The sequence below is a fragment of the Tamandua tetradactyla genome, chromosome 11, assembly GCF_023851605.1.
Source record: "Tamandua tetradactyla isolate mTamTet1 chromosome 11, mTamTet1.pri, whole genome shotgun sequence".
Taxonomy (NCBI): domain Eukaryota; kingdom Metazoa; phylum Chordata; class Mammalia; order Pilosa; family Myrmecophagidae; genus Tamandua; species Tamandua tetradactyla.
In genome coordinates this window covers 100,144,934-100,151,406 of record NC_135337.1, presented here as the reverse complement: position 1 = coordinate 100,151,406, position 6,473 = coordinate 100,144,934, and the positions used below count along the sequence as shown (strand labels likewise).

The 6,473-nt window shown below is 36.6% G+C and overlaps 1 pseudogene; it reads left to right on the top strand.

Annotated features, from left to right (window-relative positions):
- Window positions 1-4,167: 4,167 nt before the first annotated feature.
- Window positions 4,168-5,372, top strand: LOC143649753 (heterogeneous nuclear ribonucleoprotein D-like pseudogene; annotated as a pseudogene).
- The last annotated feature ends 1,101 nt before the right edge of the window (window positions 5,373-6,473 follow it).

Genomic DNA, 6,473 nt, shown 5'->3' with positions numbered 1-6,473 from the left:
AAGTCCATGCTGATAAGCCATGCATAACATCCATCCCTACCACCAAGCCCACTTTGCTCATTAGCTGGTGGGCAATGAACAAAGAGTGGCTGTGAAAAGAGGATGACTTATATTCATGCAATGGGTCATCTTATCCACTTGATTGTTAAAATCTTGCTCTGATGAAGTCATCCTTTGATGAACATTCATATGGGACACAAATATCTTCATGCTTTTCAACCATTCAGAAAGTTCTATCTACGTACCTCTTCCCCAGACCTCTTTGTCACCAGTTTTTCAATCAAGTTCTTTCTATGTCCCTCCCATCCAGTCAAACCAATGATCACAGACTAAGAATCAGCATTCAAATGTACTTCTGTCCATTTCTCCTTACAAGAAAAATGAACAACCAGGTGCACTGCTCAAAGTTCCACTCACTGGGAGAATTTCCCTTCAAAACTGTCCTTGAGGGAAGTCCCAAAAAAAGACTGTAGTGTTGGGGAAGAGAGGGTAATGTGGCAGGAGGGGGGATAGTCATTGGTATTAGGGTCACTTCCTCATGTAACCTATGCTTGCTTTCAGGGGCTTCTTGAGCCTGAATCTTGTGTGTACTACTTCCATTCGATAATGAAATGTTGCTTTTGCATGCCCTACTTGCTGGTCAGACAAAACCTAGTTCATAAAATAAAATTATCTTAATTTCTTAGTTGCTAAAACAAATACCATATTTTGGGTTACTTAACAACAGGAATTATTGGCTCACAGTTTCAGAGATTAGAAGGCTTACTTCCTCCAGTGGTCAATATCTTCTGGCTGGCCAGCAATCTTTGTAGTTTCTTTGTTTTTCTGTCACATGGCAGCACACATAACTGCATCTTCTCCTTTCTCTTCTTTCTTCTGGCTCCATTGATTTCTAGTTTCTTGCTTCCCCCGTGGCTTCTCTCTGTTGTTATAAGGGCTTCAGCCCTATAAGGCTGTATTAAGGTCCTCCCCATTCAATTTGGTAACATCTTAATCAATAGCATCTTAAAATGTCTTATTTATAGTTGGGTTCATACCCATCGGACTAAGGATTGAGACCTGAACATCCCTGTGCTTGGGGAACAATTTAATTCCCAACAGAGCCAGAAAACAATAGAAAGACATATTCAAAGTTCCTGAAAAAAGGGGAAAAACCTCTCTTGTTCAAAAATGGAAGTGATCAGGTTTGGCAAAGTTTTCTTAGGACATAAAAAGCACAATCCATTGAGGAAGAAATTGATAAATTGCACTTTATCAGAATTCAAAACTTTACTCTTCAAAAGATGCTGTTGAAAAGTGAAAAGTCTAATTAGAAAACAGGAGGAAATTATTGTATAATAAATTTGCAATAAAATACTTATATAGAGAATATAGTCATAAAAACTCATAATCCAGTAAGAAAAAATTAAAGTAAACATTTCACCAAAGAATATATGCAAATAGCAAAAAATACATGAAGAAAGTGTTCAGTTCCATTGGTCATTAGGAAAATGATAATTTTAATAAGATGCCACTGGGCACTCATTAGACTATCTAAAATTCAAAAGACTAACACTGCCAAGATTTGGAGAGGCTGTGGTGGAACTAAGACTCTCATGTTTTTCTTGGGGAATGCAAAATGGGACAGCCACTTTGTAAAACAATTTCTTAACAAGTTAAATAAACCTTCTGACTCTGCCATTGTGCCACTAGTTATTTACTAAGAAATTAAAACATATGTCCACACACAGTTTTGTGTGGGAAAAATCATAGGAGTTTTATTCATAAGGGCCACAACTGGGGGAGATTCAAATATCCATCAGTAAATGGATAAACAAAAGGTAATGCAATATTACTACTCAACAATAAAAGAGAATAAAGAAATAGCATGAAAGAAGCTGGAAAAGAAACTACACATTGTATGATCCCACTTATTTGAAATTCTAGATAAAGCAAACCTTAGGAGACAGAAAGTTCTCATTGGTTGTGTAGGACCAAGGATGATGTAATTATATTGGTTGTAAACCCTAGTTAACTTTGTGGGGGCAATGCAAAAGCTTTATTTTCTGAGTGCGATAGGATTACAGAACTATATGCATTTCCACAAGCTCATTAAACTGTACACTTAAATGGGAAAATTTTACTATGTGTAAATTAATGCCACAATATGCCTGTTAAAAATTATAAATAAGTGAACCAAATTTCAAAATTTATGAATAAATAAAAATTCTAAGTGGAATTACGTGATGAATATATTTTATTTGCAGATAAAATTAAAAAACAAAATAAACATACATAAAAGTGCATAAAGATGTGAGAGGTTTATTTCTCATGATAAATAATAATACTTGAATATGTGAAGCTTTAATCCCTCCAAAATTACTAAAACTGTTAGATGTCTTTGCCTTTTTGTTTACTGATTTCATCATTTCAACATCAAAAACTAGCATTCATTGAGGAGGTTTAAGGTCTAAATAGTATTTGGCTTTTAAAATAATTGAGAAAATTCCCCATAATAAGGAACCTTTCAAATAACTTCAATATTATGTAATCCTCCATTTGAAGGATAACTTGGAGAAATGTATTTCTGATATTGAGCATGCATGATGTTTATTGAGCACCTGTTATGTCTATATGTTCATCTGTTTGCTTTGACAGGTGCAGAGGGATTGAGCTGAAGAGAGCATCCATAAGTTTTCACTGAAATCTTCACTATTTGCTGGCCCTAGTCTTGGTAATTTTCATGTTATTTAAAGCAATTAGCAAATATAATCAGAAGCTGAGAGACTTAAAAGAAAGTGAGCCAAATATGGCAGTGTTTTATTAAGGACCAAGTGAAAGTTGAAAATAATGGAAACTTTAGGTGTTTGGGGGAAAGATGGCAGAGTGGGAAGCTCCAGGAATCAGTCTCACCAGTGAAATGACTGCCCAGCTGGCCATAACTCCGAGATCTAGTAGAATATTTGTATGACCCAGGGAAGAATGGATCAAGAGGCTAGTAGTTTTGGAAAATTTCTGGTGAATTACACCTTTTGCATAGTAGCTTCCATCCCCAATACCCCAATCTCATGGCCTGCAGCTGTGGTGACTACAGCTCACATTTCTAGTGTGGCTTACTAATGCCAAAGTGAGCAATAAGGACTTTGTCCTACAGAGTTGCATGTTTTAATTGCCATTCACTGATTTTTATCACTGGGGCTGCAGCATAGAGTGTGGCTGTGGTAGTTTGGAAATGTATGTACCCCAGAAAAACACATTCTTAAACTTAAATCCAGTCCTGTGACTGTGAATCCATTATAAATAGGGCTTTTTGACAAGATAACTTCAGATAAGGTGTGGCCTACCTCACTCAGGATGGGCCTTGATCCGATCAGTGGAGCCCATTATAAGCAAAATGAAATTCAGATAGAAGAAAGCCACAGAAGGAGAAGCCAGAAGTGGAAATCAGTGGAACCCAGAAGAGAAAGGAGAGGCCAGAACAGACCACCTTGTGCCTTGCCATATGACAGGATAAGGACCAAGGATTTCTGGCAGCCAGCTGCAAAATGCCAATCTTTGGGGAGAAATGATTGCCTTGATGATGCTTTGATTTGGATTTGTTGTTAGCCTCTAAACTGTGAGCAAATAAATTCCCACTGTTGAAGCTGAACTATTGCATGGGATTTTCTTGAGTAGTGTTCAGGTACTTAAAACACTTGTTAGTGTTTAAAATTCCATAGGCTGAGGAGACACACTATAGAAGAGATTTAAAGAGACAGTATATTTTCCCTGCTTCCTTATTTGTAAACAAAAGTCATTTAAGGATATTACAAAATAATGGCTCAAGCCCTCAACAAACATAACTCAGTAAAACCTAAGGAGTGGGAGAATTAAATTTTCAGAGTTTCCACAACAAAATACCTAGAAATTTCAGTTCTCCACAAAAGTTATAAAGTATTAAAAGAATGAGGATATTATGTCCTATTTACAGGAAAATAAGAATAAACCATCCCTGAAGAAATGTTACATTGACTCTCTTGAATAATATGTTCAATGAACTAAAGGAAACCACGGTTTTAAAGATAAACTAAGGGAAACTAAGAGAATGTTGTCTGAACAGAATAAAATAATGAAAAGTATAAAAAGGAACCAAACAAATTCTACAGCTGAGAATTTAAATAATTGAATTCAAAAACTCACTAGAGCTCTTCCGCCGCCATTTTAAATCCAGCTCCATACAACGTTCCGCTGCCGCTGCTACCGGGACTCGGTCTGCGCGCCAGCACCCCACTGCCGACAGCTCCGCCACCATGGAGGACATGAACGAGTACAGCAACATAGAGGAATTCGCAGAGGGATCCAAGATTAACGCGAGCAAGAATCAGCAGGATGACGGTAAAATGTTTATTGGAGGCTTGAGCTGGGATACAAGCAAGAAAGATCTGACTGAGTTATTTGTCTCGATTTGGAGAGGTTGTAGACTGCACAATTAAAACAGTTCCAGTCACTGGAAGATCAAGAGGATTTGGATTTGTGCTTTTCAAGGATGCTGCTAGTGTTGATAAGGTTTTGGAACTGAAAGAACACAAACTGGATGCCAAATTGATAGACCCCAAAAGGGCGAAGGCTTTAAAAGGAAAAGAACCCCCCAAAAAAGTTTTTGTGGGTGGATTGAGTCCAGATACTTCTGAAGAGCAAATAAAAGAATATTTTGGAGCATTTGGAGAGATTGAAAATATTGAACTTCCCATGGATACAAAAACAAATGAAAGAAGAGGATTTTGTTTTATCATGTATACAGATGAAGAGCCAGTAAAAAAACTACTAGAAAGCAGATATCATCAAATTGATTCTGGGAAGTGTGAAATCAAAGTTGCACAACCCAAAGAGGTATATAGGCAGCAACAGCAACAACAGAAAGGAGGAAGAGGAGCTGCAGCTACTGGACGAGGTGGTACTAGGGGTCATGGACGAGGTCAGGGCCAAAACTGGAACCAAGGATTTAATAACTATTATGATCAAGGATATGGAAATTACAGTAGTGCCTATGGTGGTGATCAGAACTATAGTGGCCATGGCGGATATGATTATACTGGGTATAACTATGGAAACTATGGATATGGACAGGGATATACAGACTACAGTGGCCAACAGAGCACATATGGCAAGGCATCGCGTGGGGGTGGCAATCACCAAAACAATTACCAGCCATACTAAAGGAGGACCTTGGAGAAAAGAGGAGGAAATGCTAAAGTAACCCATCTTACAGGACGGTGTTGAAGATTGGTCTTCTGTTGATCTAAGATGATTATTTTGTAAAAGACTTTCTAGTGTACAAGACACAACTGTCCAACTGTACATAGCTGCCATTTAGTTTTCTTTGTTTTTACTTTGTCCTTTGCTATCTGTGTTATGCCTCAGTGTGGATTTGTTTATACGAATTTTATTTGTATGATTTCACGTTAAACCTCAAATAAATGCTTCCTTATGTGATTGTTAAAAAAAAACTCACTAGAGGTATTCAATAGCACATTTGAGCAGACAGAAGGAAAGGTCAGTGAATTTGAAGTAAGATCTTGGAATAATCCAGTCTGAGGGGTAGAAAGGAAAAGTAATGAAGAAAAATAAATAGAGACTGAGGAACTTGTGAGACACCATCAAACATGCCAACATATACATTATAGGAGTCCTAGAAAATGAAAGAGAAAGAATAACAAGAGGAAATATTTGAAGTAATAGTGACCAAAAATATTCTAAATATGATGAAAGACATGAATGAAAAAATCCCAATTAACTCCATACAGACATCCACATCAAGACACATTGTGGTCAAATTGGCAACCCAAAAACAAAGAGACACTGCAAGAGAAAAGCAACTCATCCTATATAAGAAAACCTCAATATGATTGACATCTGACTTCTCCTCAGAAATCACTGACACCATAGGGCAGTGAGACAGCATATTTAAAGTACTGAAAGAAAAAAAATGCCAACCAGGAATTCTGTATCCAACAAAACTGTCCTTCAAAAATTAAGGTGAATTTAAGACTTTTCCATATAAATAGAAACAAAGGAGTTTAATTACTAGTAGACTTACCCTACAAGAAACATTAAAGGTAACTGTTCTTTGGGTAGAAGTTAAAGAACACTAGACAACAATTGAAAGCCATAAAAAATAAGGAACATTAGTAAAGGTAACTTCTTAAGTAAGTATAAAAGCTAGAATGCTGTACTTTTGGTTTCATTTGTAACATCTCTTTTTACTACATAAATTAAAAGGTAAATACAGTCAACAATAATTTTAAATTTATTTTATGGGCATACAATGTATAAAGCTGTAATTTGTGACAATAGCCATGTAAAGGAAGAGGGACAGAGATGTGCAGGAATCTTGCACAGAAATTAAGTTTGTATAGTATGGAAATTAAGTGGTGTTATTCAAGCTTAATATGAGATTTGAAACCCCCAAGGTAACCACTAATAAAATAACTACAAAACATACAGCAAAGAAAAGG